The sequence below is a fragment of the Panulirus ornatus genome, chromosome 69 (genome assembly GCF_036320965.1).
Source record: "Panulirus ornatus isolate Po-2019 chromosome 69, ASM3632096v1, whole genome shotgun sequence".
Lineage (NCBI taxonomy): Eukaryota > Metazoa > Arthropoda > Malacostraca > Decapoda > Palinuridae > Panulirus > Panulirus ornatus.
In genome coordinates this window covers 4,906,316-4,921,797 of record NC_092292.1, presented here as the reverse complement: position 1 = coordinate 4,921,797, position 15,482 = coordinate 4,906,316, and positions in this window count along the sequence as shown.

The following is a 15,482-nucleotide window of genomic DNA, read 5'->3' as shown; positions in this document are numbered from 1 at the left end:
TGGTTATTTCCTGTGTGGCGAGGTGGCGATGAAAATGAATAAAGGCAGATAGTATGAATTATGTTCATGTGTAATATGTATGTGTCTATGTGTGTATATATATGTATACATTTAGATGTATAGGTATGTATATTTGCGTGTGTGGACGTGTATGTATATACATGTATATGTGGGTGGGTTGGGCCATTCTTTCGTCTGTTTCCTTGTGTTACCTCGCTAACGCGGGAGACAGCGACAAAGCAAAATAAGTAAATAAATAAATATATATATATATATATATAAATATATATATATATATATATATATATATATATATATATATTTTTTTTTTCTTTTCTTTTAAACTATTCGCCATTTCCCGCGTTAGCGAGGTAGCGTTAGGAACAGAGGACTGGGCCTTTTTTGGAATATCCTCACCTGGCCCCCTCTGTTCCTTCTTTTGGAAAAAAAAAAAAAAAAAAAAAAAAAAAAATGTTTCCTCGGGGGCCCGGTCCTCTGTTCTTGGCACTGCCTTGCTGATGCGGGAAATGGCGAATAGTTTGGGGAAAATATTTATATATATATATATATATATATATATATATATATATATATATATATATATATATATATATATATATATATACAGAAAAGCTTTGTGGAAGATGAAAGCCGGCAAGGCAGCAGGTTTGGATGGTATTGCAGTGGAATTTATTAGAAAAGGGGGTGACTGTATTATTAACTGGTTGGTAAGGTAATTCAATGTATGTATGACTCATGGGGAGGTGCCTGAGGATTGGCGGAATGCGTGCATAGTGCCATTGTACAAAGGCAAAGGGAATAAGAGTGAGTGCTCAAATTTCAGAGGTATAAGTTTGTTGAGTATTCCTGGTAAATTATATGGGAGGGTATTGATTGAGAGGGTGAAGGCATGTACAGAGCATCAGATTGGGGAAGAGCAGTGTGGTCTCAGAAGTGGTAGAAAATGTGTGGATCAGGTGTTTGCTTTGAAGAATGTATGTGAGAAATACTTAGAAAAGCAAATGGATTTGTATGTAGCATTTATGGATCTGGAAAAGGCATATGATAGAGTTGATAGAGATGCTCTGTGGAAGGTATTAAGAATATATGGTGTGGGAGGCAAGTTGTTAGAAGCAGTGAAAAGTTTTTATCGAGGATGTAAGGCATGTATACGTGTAGGAAGAGAGGAAAGTGATTGGTTCTCAGTGAATGTAGGTTTGCGGCAGGGGTGTGTGATGTCTCCATGGTTGTTTAATTTGTTTATGGATGGGGTTGTTAGGGAGGTGTTATGCAAGAGTTTTGGAAAGAGGGGCAAGTATGAAGTCTGTTGTGGATGAGAGAGCTTGGGAAGTGAGTCAGTTGTTGTTCGCTGATGATACAGCGCTGGTGGCTGATTCATGTGAGAAACTACAGAAGCTGGTGACTGAGTTTGGTAAAGTGTGTGAAAGAAGAAAGTTAAGATTAAATGTGAATAAGAGCAAGGTTATTAGGTACAGTATGGTTGATGGTCAAGTCAGTTGGGAGGTAAGTTTGAATGGAGAAAAACTGGAGGAAGTAAAGTGTTTTAGATATCTGGGAGTGGATCTGGCAGCGGATGGAACCATGGAAGCGGAAGTGGATCATAGGGTGGGGGAGGGGGCGAAAATCCTGGGAGCCTTGAAGAATGTATGGAAGTCGAGAACATTATCTCGGAAAGCAAAAATGGGTATGTTTGAAGGAATAGTGGTTCCAACAATGTTGTATGGTTGCGAGGCGTGGACTATGGATAGAGTTGTGCGCAGGAGGATGGATGTGCTGGAAATGAGATGTTTGAGGACAATGTGTGGTGTGAGGTGGTTTGATCGAGTAAGTAACGTAAGGGTAAGAGAGATGTGTGGAAATAAAAAGAGCGTGGTTGAGAGAGCAGAAGAGGGTGTTTTGTAATGGTTTGGGCACATGGAGAGAATGAGTGAGGAAAGATTGACCAAGAGGATATATGTGTCGGAGGTGGAGGGAACGAGAAGAAGAGGGAGACCAAATTGGAGGTGGAAAGATGGAGTGAAAGAGATTTTGTGTGATCGGGGCCTGAACATGCAGGAGGGTGAAAGGAGGGCAAGGAATAGAGTGAATTGGAGCGATGTGGTATACCGGGGTTGACGCGCTGTCAGTGGATTGAATCAAGGCATGTGAAGCGTCTGGGGTGAACCATGGAAAGCTGTGTAGGTATGTATATTTGCGTGTGTGGACGTATGTATATACATGTGTATGGGGGTGGGTTGGGCCATTTCTTTCGTCTGTTTCCTTGCGCTACCTCGCAAACGCGGGAGACAGCGACAAAGCAAAAAAAAAAAAAATATATATATATATATATATATATATATATATATATATATCCCTGGGGATAGGGGAGAAAGAATACTTCCCACGTATTCCCTGCGTGTCGTAGAAGGCAACTAAAAGGGGAGGGAGCGGGGGGCTGGAAATCCTCCCCTCTCATTATTTTTTTTTAATCTTCCAAAAGAAGGAACAGAGAAGGGGGCCAGGTGAGGAGTAATCATCCTCCTCGAGCGCTCAGATTGAGGTGTCTAAATGATGAGAAAAAAGGAGAGATAGGTAGTATGCTTGAGGAAAGGAACCTGGATCTTTTGGCTCTGAGTGAAACGAAGCTCAAGGGTAAAGGGGAAAAGTGGTTTGGGAACGTCTTGGGAGTAAAGTCAGGGGTTAGTGAGAGGATAAGAGCAAGGGAAGGAGTAGCACTACTCCTGAAACAGGAGTGGTGGGAGTATGTAGCAAAGTAAACTCTAGATTGATATGGGTGAAACTGAAAGTTGATGGAGAGAGATGGGTGATTATTGGTGCATATTTACCTGGGCATGAAAAGAAAGATCATGAGAGGCAAGTGTTTTGGGAGCAGCTGAATGAGTGTGTAAGTGGTTTTGATGCACGAGAATGCGTTATAGTGATGGGTGATTTGAATGCAATGGTGAGTAATGTGGCAGTTGAGGGAAAAATTGGGATACATGGGGTGTTCAGTGCTGTAAATGGAAATGGTGAGGAGCTTTAGATTTATGTTCTGAAAAAGGACTGGTGATTGGGAATACCTGGTGTAAAAAGAGAGATGTACATAAGTATACGTATCTAAGTAGGAGAGATGGCCAGAGAACGTTATTCGATTACGTGTTAATTGATAGGTGCGGGAAAGAGAGACTTTTGGATGTTAATGTGCTGAGAGGTGCAACTGGAGGGATGTCTGATCATTATCTTGTGGAGGCGAAGGTGAAGATTTGTAGAGGTTTTCAGAAAAGAAGAGAAAATGTCGGGGTAAAGACAGTGGTGAAAGTAAGTGAGCTTGGGAAGGAGACTTGTGTGAGGAAGTACCAGGAGAGACTGAGTACAGAATGAAAAAAGGTGAGAACAAAGGAGGTAAGGGGAGTGGGGGAGGAATGGGATGTATTTAGGGAAGCAGTGATGGCTTGCGCAAAAGATGCTTGTGGCATGAGAAGCGTGGGAGGTGGGCAGATTAGAAAGGGTAGTGAGTGGTGGGATGAAGAAGTAAGATTATTAGTGAAATAGAAGAGAAAGGCATTTGGACGATTTTTGCAGGGATATAATGCAAATGAGTGGGAGATGTATAAAAGTAAGAGGCAGCAGGTCAAGAGAAAGGTACAAGAGGTGAAAAAGAGGGCAAATGAGAGTTGGGGTGAGAGAGTATCATTAAATTTTACGGAAAAAGGGAAAATAAAAAGATGTTTTGGAAGGAGGTAAATAAAGTGCGTAAGACTAGGGAACAAATGGGAACTTCAATTAAGGGGGATAATGGGGAGATGATAACAAGTAGTGGTGATGTGAGAAGGAGATGGAGTGAGTATTTTGAAGGTTTGTTGAATGTGTTTGATGACAGAGTGGCAGATATAGGGTGTTTTGGTCAAGGTGGTGTGCAAAGTGAGAGGGTTAGGGAGGATGATTTAATAAACAGAGAAGAGGTAGTAAAAGCTTTGCGGAGGATGAAAGCCGGCAAGGCAGCGAGTTTGGATGGCATTGCAGTGGAATTTATTAAAAAAGGGGGTGACTGTATTGTTGACTGGTTGGTAAGGTTATTTAATGTATGTATGATTCATGGTGAGGTACCTGAGGATTGGCGGAATGCTTGCATAGTGCCATTGTACAAAGGCAAAGGGGATAAAAGTGAGTGATCAAATTTCAGAGGAATAAGTTTGTTGAGTATTCCTGGTAAATTATATGGGAGGGTATTGATTGAGAGGGTGAAGGCATGTACAGAGCATCAGATTGGGGAAGAGCTGTTTGGTTTCAGAAGTGGTAGAGGATGTGTGGATCAGGTGTTTGCTTTGAACAATGTATGTGAGAAATACTTAGAAAAGGAAATGGATACGTATGTAGCATTTATGGATCTGGAGAAGGCATATGATAGAGTTGATAGAGATGCTCTGTGGAAGATATTAAGAACATATGGTGTGGGAGGCAAGTTGTTAGAAGCAGTGAAAAGTTTTTATCGAGGATGTAAGGCATGTGTACGTGTAGGAAGAGAGGAAAGTGATTGGTTCTCAGTGAATGTAGGTTTACGGCAGGGGTGTGTGATGTCTCCATAGTTGTTTAATTTGTTTATGGATGGGGTTGTTAGGGAGGTGAATGCAAGAGCTTTTGAAAGAGGGGCAAGTATGTAGTCTGTTGTGGATGAGAGAGCTTGGGAAGTGAGTCAGTTGTTGTTCGCTGATGATACAGCGCTGATGGCTGATTCATGTGAGAAACTGCAGAAGCTGGTGACTGAGTTTGGTAAAGTGTGTGAAAGAAGAAAGTTGAGAGTAAATGTGAATAAGAGCAAGGTTATTAGGTACAGTAGGGTTGAGGGTCAAGTCAACTGGGAGGTAAATTTGAATGGAGAAAAACTGGAGGAAGTAAAGTGTTTTAGATATCTGGGAGTGGATTTGCTAGCGGATGGAACCATGGAAGCGGAAGTGAATCATAGGGTGGGGGAGGGGGCGAAAATTCTGGGAGCCTGGAAGAATGTGTTGAAGTCGAGAACATTATCTCGGAAAGCAAAAATGGGTATGTTTGAAGGAATAGTGGTTCCAGCAATGTTGTGTGGTTGCGAGGCGTGGGCTATGGATAGAGTTGTGCGCAGGAGGGTGGATGTGCTGGAAATGAGATGTTTGAGGACAATATGTGGTGTGAGGTGGTTTGATCGAGTAAGTAATAATAGGGTAAGAGAGATGTGTGGTAATAAAAAGATTCTGGTTGAGAGAGCAGAAGAGGGTGTTTTGAAATGGTTTGGTCATATGGAGAGAATGAGTGAGGAAAGATTGACCAAGAGGATATATGTGTCAGAGGTGGAGGGAACGAGAAGTGTGAGACTGAATTGGAGGTGGAAAGATGGAGTGAAAAAGATTTTGAGTGATCGGGGCTTGAACATGCAGGAGGGTGAAAGGTGTGCAATGAATAGAATGAATTGGAACGATATGGTATACAGGGGTAGACGTGCTGTCAATGGATTGAACCAGGGCACGTGAAGCGTCTGGGGTAAACCATGGAAATTTTGTGGGCCCTGGATGTGGAAAGGGAGCTGTGGTTTCGGTGCATTATTACATGACAGCTAGAGACTGAGTGTGAACGAATGTGGCCTTTGTTGTCTTTTCCTAGCGCTATCTCGCGCACATGCGGGGGGAGGGGGTTGTTATTTCATGTGTGGCGGGTGGAGATGGGAATGAACAAAGGCAGACTATATGAATTATGTACATGTGTATTTATGTATATGTCTGATTGTGTGTATATTCATTAAAATATTTTCTTATTACCAAGTAGCTCAACAGGGTAGCATTAGGAACAAATGAACAACAGCCTCATTTGCACACCTCCACACTCTGTCTTTCCTGTATAATATACTCCATCACCTCAAGTGTTAGAATCTTAAGATGGTCTCTTGCCTTACAGCTTTATCATTTCAGAATTGAAGCAATATAAGTCCACAGCCAAGTCTTACAGACTATTCCATGGTAAACTTTGAATGTAATTTATGCGTTGAAGCACTAAATGGCTATAAAGTGGCATTAGAGTTCACCAGTTATGAAGACTCTTTTGCTGTATCCATCCCATTCAGGGAGTTCCCAGAGGGGGGCATCAGAGATATAGATAGATATTCCATGGTTCAGACCATTGATAGGATATCACTCCCTGTGTATGCTTGGATCTCGTTCAGTCTATCGTATGCACACATCTCATCCACCTGATTGTTCTATCTCATTCCTCCATGCTTCCGTCTCCTTCTCAGTCTCTCCCTCACCCTTATTCTCTCCACTTCTGACACATAGAACCTCGTAGTCAATCTATTTTTGCCCATCCTGTCCATATGTCTGAACTGTTTTACCTCACCTTGGTCAACTCACAATCAGACTGCTTATTTCCACTCATCTCTTTTTGTTTTTTGTTTCATAAGATGGCACAGTCAACTGAATACCCTAATCGAGGTCATCTCATTAACATTATAATACATATATATATATATATATATATATATATATATATATATATATATATATATATATATATATATATATATATATATATATATATATATATATATTATCCTGGGAGCGGGGGGCCAGAAATCCTCCCCTCCTTGTATTAACTTTCTAAAATGGGAAACAGAAGAAGGAGTCACGCGGGGAGTGCTCATCCTCCTCGAAGGCTCAGAGTGGGGTGCCTAAATGTGTGTGGATGTAACCAAGATGTGAAAAAAGGAGAGATAGGTAGTATGTTTGAGGAAAGGAACCTGGATGTTTTGGCTCTGAGTGAAACGAAGCTCAAGGGTAAAGGGGAAGAGTGGTTTGGGAATGTCTGGGGAGTAAAGTCAGGGGTTAGTGAGAGGACAAGAGCAAGGGAAGGAGTAGCAATACTCCTGAAACAGGAGTTGTGGGAGTATGTGATAGAATGTAAGAAAGTAAATTCTCGATTAATAAGGGTAAAACTGAAAGTTGATGGAGAGAGGTGGGTGATTATTGGTGCATATGCACCTAGGCATGAGAAGAAAGATCATGAGAGGCAAGTGTTTTGGGAGCAGCTGAATGAGTGTGTTAGTGGTTTTGATGCACGAGACCGGGTTATAGTGATGGGTGATTTGAATGCAAAGGTGAGTAATGTGGCAGTTGAGGGAATAATTGGTATACATGGGGTGTTCAGTGTTGTAAATGGAAATGGTGAAGAGCTTGTAGATTTATGTGCTGAAAAAGGACTGATGATTGGGAATACCTGGTTTAAAAAGCGAGATATACATAAGTATACTTATGTAAGTAGGAGAGATGGCCAGAGAGCGTTAATGGATTACGTGTTAATTGACAGGCGTGCGAAAGAGAGACTTTTGGATGTTAATGTGCTGAGAGGTGCAACTGGAGGGATGTCTGATCATTATCTTGTGGAGGCTAAGGTGAAGATTTGTATGGGTTTTCAGAAAAGAAGAGTGAATGTTGGGGTGAAGAGGGTGGTGAGAGTAAGTGAGCTTGGGAAGGAGACCTGTGTGAGGAAGTACCTGGAGAGACTGAGTACAGAATGGAAAAAGGTGAGAACAATGGAAGTAAGGGGAGTGGGGGAGGAATGGGATGTATTTAGGGAATCAGTGATGGATTGCGCAAAAGATGATTGTGGCATGAGAAGAGTGGGAGGTGGGTTGATTAGAAAGGGTAGTGAGTGGTGGGATGAAGAAGTAAGAGTATTAGTGAAAGAGAAGAGAGAGGCATTTGGACGATTTTTGCAGGGAAAAAATGCAATTGAGTGGGAGATATATGAAAGAAAGAGACAGGAGGTCAAGAGAAAGGTGCAAGAGGTGAAAAAAGGGCAAATGAGAGTTGGGGTGAGAGAGTATCATTAAATTTTAGGGAGAATAAAAAGATGTTCTGGAAGGAGGTAAATAAAGTGCGTAAGACAAGGGAGCAAATGGGAACTTCAGTGAAGGGCGCAAATGGGGAGGTGATAACAAGTAGTGGTGATGTGAGAGGGAGATGGAGTGAGTATTTTGAAGGTTTGTTGAATGTGTTTGATGATAGAGTGGCAGATATAGGGTGTTTTGGTCGAGGTGGTGTGCAAAGTGAGAGGGTTAGGGAAAATGATTTGGTAAACAGAGAAGAGGTAGTGAAAGCTTTGCGGAAGATGAATGCCGGCAAGGCAGCAGGTTTGGAGGGTATTGCAGTGGAATTTATCAAAAAAGGGGGTGACTGTATTGTTGACTGGTTGGTAAGGTTATTTAATGTATGTATCACTCATGGTGAGGTGCCTGAGGATTGGCGGAATGCGTGCATAGTGCAATTGTACAAAGGCAAAGGGGATAAGAGTGAGTGCTCAGATTACAGAGGTATAAGTTTGTTGAGTATTCCTGGTAAATTATATGGGAGGGTATTGATTGAGAGGGTGAAGGCATGTACAGAGCATCAGATTGGGGAAGATATGTTTGGTTTCAGAAGTGGTAGAGGATGTGTGGATCAGGTGTTTGCTTTGAAGAATGTATGTGAGAAATACTTAGAAAAGCAAATGGATTTGTATGCAGCATTTATGGATCTGGAGAAGGCATATGAGAGAGTTGATAGAGATGCTCTGTGGAAGGTATTAAGAATATATGGTGTGGGAGGAAAGTTGTTAGAAGCAGTGAAAAGTTTTTATCGAGGATGTAAGGCATGTGTACGTGTAGGAAGAGAGGAAAGCGATTGGTTCTCAGTGAATGTAGGTTTGCGGCAGGGGTGTGATGTCTCCATGGTTGTTTAATTTGTTTATGGATGGGGTTGTTAGGGAGGTAAATGCAAGAGTTTTGGAAAGAGGGGCAAGTATGAAGTCTGTTAGGGATGAGAGAGCTTGGGAAGTGAGTCAGTTGTTGTTCGCTGATGATACAGCGCTGGTGGCTGATTCATGTGAGAAACTGCAGAAGCTGGTGACTGAGTTTGGTAAAGTGTGTGGAAGAAGAAAGTTAAGAGTAAATGTGAATAAGAGCAAGGTTATTAGGTACAGTAGGGTTGAGGGTCAAGTCAATTAGGAGGTGAGTTTGAATGGAGAAAAACTGGAGGAAGTGAAGTGTTTTAGATATCTGGGAGTGGTTCTGGCAGCGGAGAACATTATCTCGGAAAGCAAAAATGGGTATGTTTGAAGGAATAGTGGTTCCAACAATGTTGTATGGTTGCGAGGCGTGGGCTATTGATAGAGTTGTGCGCAGGAGGATGGATATGCTGGAAATGAGATGTTTGAGGACAATGTTTGGTGTGAGGTGGTTTGATAGAGTGAATAACGTAAGGGTAAGAGAGATGTGAGGAAATAAAAAGAGCGTGGTTGAGAGAGCAGAAGAGGGTGTTTTGAAGTGGTTTGGGCACATGGAGATAATGAGTGAGGAAAGATTGACCAAGAGGATATATGTGTCGGAGGTGGAGGGAACGAGGAAAAGAGGGAGACCAAATTGGAGGTGGAAAGATGGAGTGAAAAAGATTTTGTTTGATCGGGGCCTGAACATGCAGGAGGGTGAAAGGAGGGCAAGGAATAGAGTGAATTGGAGCGATGTGGTATACCGGGGTTGACGTGCTGTCAGTGGATTGAATCAAGGCATGTGAAGCGTCTGGGGTAAACCATGGAAAGCTGTGTAGGTATGTATATTTGCGTGTGTGGACGTATGTATATACATGCGTATGGGGGGGGGGGGTTGGGCCATTTCTTTCGTCTGTTTCCTTGCGCTACCTCGCAAACGCGGGAGACAGTGACAAAGTATAATAAGAAAATAAAAATGTAATATATATCATCCCTGGGGATAGGGGAGAAAGAATACTTCCCACGTATTCCCTGCGTGTCGTAGAAGGCGACTAAAAGGGGAGGGAGCGGGGGGCTGGGAATCCTCCCCTCTCGTTTTTTTTTGAATTTTCTAAAAGAAGGAACAGAGAATTAGGCCAGGTGAGGGTATTCCCTCAAGGCCTAGTCCTCTGTTCTTAACGCTACCTCGCTAATGCGGGAAATGGCGAATAGTTTGAAAGAAAAGAAAGAAATATATATATATATATATATATATATATATATATATATATATATATATATATATATATATATATATATATATATATATATATATATATATATATATATATGTATGCTTTGAGATGTATAGGTATGTATATTTGCGCATGTGGACGCGTATGTATATACATGTGCATGTGGGTGGGTGCGGCCATTCCTTTGTGTGTTTCATTGCGCTGCCTCGCAAACGCGGGAGACAGCGATAAAGTAAAATTACAAAATGTATATATATATATATATATATATATATATATATATATATATATATATATATATATATATATATATATATATATATATTGTACAAGGGCAAAGGGGATAAGAGTGAGTGCTCAAAATACAGAGGTATAAGTTTGTTGAGTATTCCTGGTAAATTATATGGGAGGGTATTGATTGAGAGGGTGAAGGCATTTACAGAGCATCAGATTGGGGAAGAGCAGTGTGGTTTCAGAAGTGGTAGAGGATGTGTGGATCAGGTGTTTGCTTTGAAGAATGTATGTGAGAAATACTTAGAAAAGCAAATGGATTTGTATGTAGCATTTATGGATCTGGAGAAGGCATGTGATAGAGTTGATAGAGATGCTCTGTGGAAGGTATTAAGAATATATGGTGTGGGAGGCAAGTTGTTAGAAGCAGATAAAAGTTTTTATCGAGGATGTAAGGCATGCGTGCGTGTAGGAAGAGGGGAAAGTGATTGGTTCTCAGTGAATGTAGGTTTGCGGCAAGGGTGTGTGATGTCTCCATGGTTGTTTAATTTGTTTATGGATGGGGTTGTTAGGGAGGTGAATGCAAGAGTTTTGGAAAGAGGGGCAAGTATGAAGTCTGTTTTGGATGAGAGAGCTTGGGAAGTGAGTCAGTTGTTGTTCGCTGATGATACAGCGCTGGTGGCTGATTCATGTGAGAAACTGCAGAAGGTGGTGACTGAGTTTGGTAAAGTGTGTGAAAGAAGAAAATTGAGAGTAAATGTGAATAAGAGCAAGGTTATTAGGTACAGTAGGGTTGAGGGTCAAGTCAATTGGGAGGTAAGTTTGAATGGAGAAAAACTGGAGGAAGTAAAGTGTTTTAGATATCTGGGAGTGGACTTGGCAGCGGATGGAACCTTGGAAGCGGAAGTGGATCATTGGGTGGGGGAGGGGGCGAAAATCCTTTGATCCTTGAAGAATGTGTGGAAGTCGAGAACATTATCTCGGAAAGCAAAAATGGCTATGTTTGAAGGAATAGTGTTTCCAACAATGTTCTATGGTTGCGAGGCGTGGGCTATGGATAGAGTTGTGCGCAGGAGGATGGATGTGCGGGAAATGAGATGTTTGAGGACAATGTGTGGTGTGAGGTGGTTTGATCGAGTAAGTAACGTAAGGGTAAGAGAGATGTGTGGAAATAAAAAGAGCGTGGTTGAGAGAGCAGAAGGTATATATAGGATCCAGACATCCTCTACCACTTCTGAAACCACACTGCTCTTCCCCAATCTGATGCTCTGTACATGCCTTCACCCTCTCAATCAATACCCTCCCATATAATTTGCCAGGAATACTCAACAAACTTATACCTCTGTAATTTGAGCACTCACTCTTATCCCCTTTGCCTTTGTACAATGGCACTATGCACGCATTCCGCCAATCCTCAGGCACCTCACCATGAGTTATACATACATTAAATAACCTTACCAACCAGTCAACAATACAGTCACCCCCTTTTTTAATAAATTCCACTGCAATACCATCCAAACCTGCTGCCTTGCCGGCTTTCATCTTCCGCAAAGCTTTTACTACCTCTTCTCTGTTTACCAACTCATTTTCCCTAACCCTCTCACTTTGCACACCACCTCGACCAAAACACCCTATATCTGCCACTCTATCATCAAACACATTCAACAAATGTGTTTGTGTGTGTGTGTTTGTGTGTGTTCGTGTCTGTGTGTGTGTGTGTGTGTGTTTGTGTGTATACATTATTATATTTATTGTTTAGACTTGAGGGATCACATATACGCTGTGTTCTGAAAACATAACATGGACACAACCACAGATATTTTTACAGAATGATCAGGTATTACAGAATAACATCCAGGAACATCCAACATTCACCAGACTTGCCAGGAAGTACGGTCAAGCTCATCTTTCTGTATGACAACCAGTGACGCAGACACGTTCGTACACCACGACTGACTTACATGTTACGTATCTCAGACAACAGTTTCCGCTGATTATCAGTGAGATTTCATGTCACTTGACTGGTGACCACTGACCAAGGCGTAACCCGCCAACCCTGTAGGAAGGTTTCACTTTAATTCGCCACGAATCACTCTGGTCACATATATTTGAATATTGAGTAAAGAAAGTAAAATGGAGGTAAATCTCTCTTCAGTGTATTCTCTGGGATCGATCCAGGGACAGTATGAATTATGACCAGTGACCAAGACCATCACTCCACGATGAACACATAATGTACCCATGCAACAGTTAAGGTTGTTCCGTGATCTATTACTGAGATGTGACGTCATCTGTCTGGTGACCGTTGAGGAAGGTGGTTCTCTGTCAACACATTGTAGAGATGTCACTCTATATCGACACAAGACACTCAGGTGATGCCTGTGTGTGTCAACACATGATAATGATGTAAATATTTCATCACTTCGTGCCCTGGAATCGAATTAAAATGAATAGAACAATGCAAATATGTAATTTCTACTTTTACCTCTTTCTAAATCTCACTCGATTCCCACAACCAAACTTCAGAACACTGCAGTTCAGCTTTATGATAACATGTTGGACGAAATGATATCTTCCTCTCTGTTCTGGATATCTCACATGAGATCATCACATTAACAGCTTCCCAAAAGTTATGGCGTGACTATCTTTCTCATCAGCATGTATTCCATATCTTCAGGGATCTTATATCTTCCAGTACACAATACTGCTCGCTCATCTGGGATGGTTTTTCCTCCATCAGATCTCTTCCGCGTAATTAACCTTCTCGTTATCATCTCTCTTCTACTATGTCTTTCCGTTCATCATGATGTTACTGCCGTCTCTCTCTGCTCTACGGGCATCATTCCAGCCATTCCTCTAGTGAGATATGTACGTGTATCCCAGCCACTGAGGCTTGGATCCGTGACACGTGACTAACTGTTGCTTTGTAAAGCTCTTCCTGTTCCCTAGTTTTCTCTCTTTCCTTCGTCCAGTAAGTAACCTTTCCACGTTTAAAACTCAAGTTAAGAAACGCTTGAAGTGCGACACTTAATCTATTCTTTTATTTCTTTGTACTATCATTTTCTATTCATCCGCGATAACTACGAATAAGACATGTTTTGGTCCGTGTTACGTGGTTTATTGTAAGATGATATTTCTCTCAAAATTTTACACCTGTAATTTTCAATTCAAATCATTTCATATCAGACAGTGGCAAGAAGGTGAATGGATGAACCACACGTCATGTTGGAAACTGGCCTGTCGACGTTGGACTCAACCAAGTACTGTAAATCCACATGTGAACCTCGAGGTGGTAAGCGAAAAAATGATTGACGGGCAGAGTTGGCAGCGGCTGACTCCATGTTACCACATTGCGCCTGACCGGCCTAGAACGTCAGTAGTACAAGTGATCCGTAGCCGCCAAGCTTGCCACCCTTGCTGACGAGTGCTGCAGCTGTCCTGCCTCCCTCTCACCACGAGACGACACCTACACCAGAACAATATCCACTGCTGTGTGCGGTACGTAAGGACGGATTGACTCCAGCGGGTAGGAGGGCTCGGTTTGAATTCGTTTTTAAGACATTTGTCAGCAACATACGTATAGGAAATGAGTGATTCTTGCAAGTGAAAAGTTATCTTCACCTGTGGAAGTAGAGGCGAGGCAGCTCCGTGAACATGACAGCACCAAGCATCTCTTGCAACACCTTCAAGAGCGAGGCGTGAGTGGGAGGGTCAGTATGTTCTTTTGGGGATGGATGTGGAGGTAAGGTTCGGGAGAATATGTTGGTACCGACGGACGGCTCACAAGTGATCAGGAGATGAAATCCTAGAAGTCTTTCTGCCATCTATCTGTGCCATGGGTATCCTGCTCCAGACACCGTAATGCTTGTGTAAGACAGACGTCCCATCCACACAAGCAGGGTAGTAAGGAACCGGTTCTAGACACAATCAGAAGTAAGGGTCTTTGCCTGACCCACCGTGAGGTGTGATGTTATCCCAACAAAGTATCAGTGAGCCATTATGTGTCGGGAGCGGTCGTTCTAACAACCCAGTACACTTCCTTGTATTCAAACTATGATCAATATACATGATTTGAATATGGGCAATATTTCACTGGTATAAGTATTTTTTCATGACTGAAGTGCCACATTCCCATTTCAAAATACTGACTGAATCCTGAGCATGAGAGACACTGACAATTTGTTCTTTAACGAGATGGTAGAACATTCGAAGAAAAGTCCTTAGAGTCTACAAAGATGATTATTAATGATGAATCAGAAGTGAGGAAACAATGGTACATAAATATCTTAGAGGCTGTTGGGACTTCCCACAAATGTCAAACCATCATCTTGCTTGGTCAGGCCAGCACTGTCATACTGACCATAATGACAACATAGTCAGTATTACGTGACTTTGCGAATGGAAGCATTAGTCGTGGTAACATGTTTACTACGAATGAAATTACAGTAAATGTTGGTGGGAGTAGGGAGAGGTGTGTTGGTGGGAGTAGGGAGAGGCGTGTTGGTGGCAGTAGGGAGAGGCGTGTTGGTGGCAGTAGGGAGAGGCGTGTTGGTGGGAGTAGGGAGAGGCGTGTTGGTGGCAGTAGGGAGAGGCGTGTTGGTGGGAGTAGGGAGAGGCGTGTTGGTGGCAGTAGGGAGAGGCGTGTTGGTGGCAGTAGGGAGAGGCGTGTTGGTGGGAGTAGGGAGAGGAGTGTTGGTGGCAGTAGGGAGAGGTGTGTTGGTGGCAGTAGGGAGAGGTGTGTTGGTGGCAGTAGGGAGAGGTGTGTTGGTGGCAGTAGGGAGAGGTGTGTTGGTGGCAGTAGGGAGAGGTGTGTTGGTGGCAGTAGGGAGAGGTGTGTTGGTGGCAGTAGGGAGAGGAGTGTTGGTAGGAGTAGGGAGAGGAGTGTTTTCACTCTGGGAACGAGGGTACATTAGCTGAGACACTTTACGTATTATTAACCTTCTTTCCTCCATAATACACATAATATGAAGTTTACTGCTGCTGCCACATTACGTGCAGTGGTTTGTTATGTGGTTCTTGTGATCATTAATCTTGCTCTCACTCCTCTTGATGTTTCACCGTAGTAAGGAACGCCTCAGGTGCTACATGGAATGTTATATATGGCACTGTTCTCGTTATCATTATTCCCACAAAACTAGTTCACTAAGTCTCTGATTTTTGTGCTTGAAGCGTACGCTATTCTCGTTCTCGCCTTCATCGATAATGTGCCCACCCTTACAGCAATCTTTGAATTTGGTAACGTGGTGAATT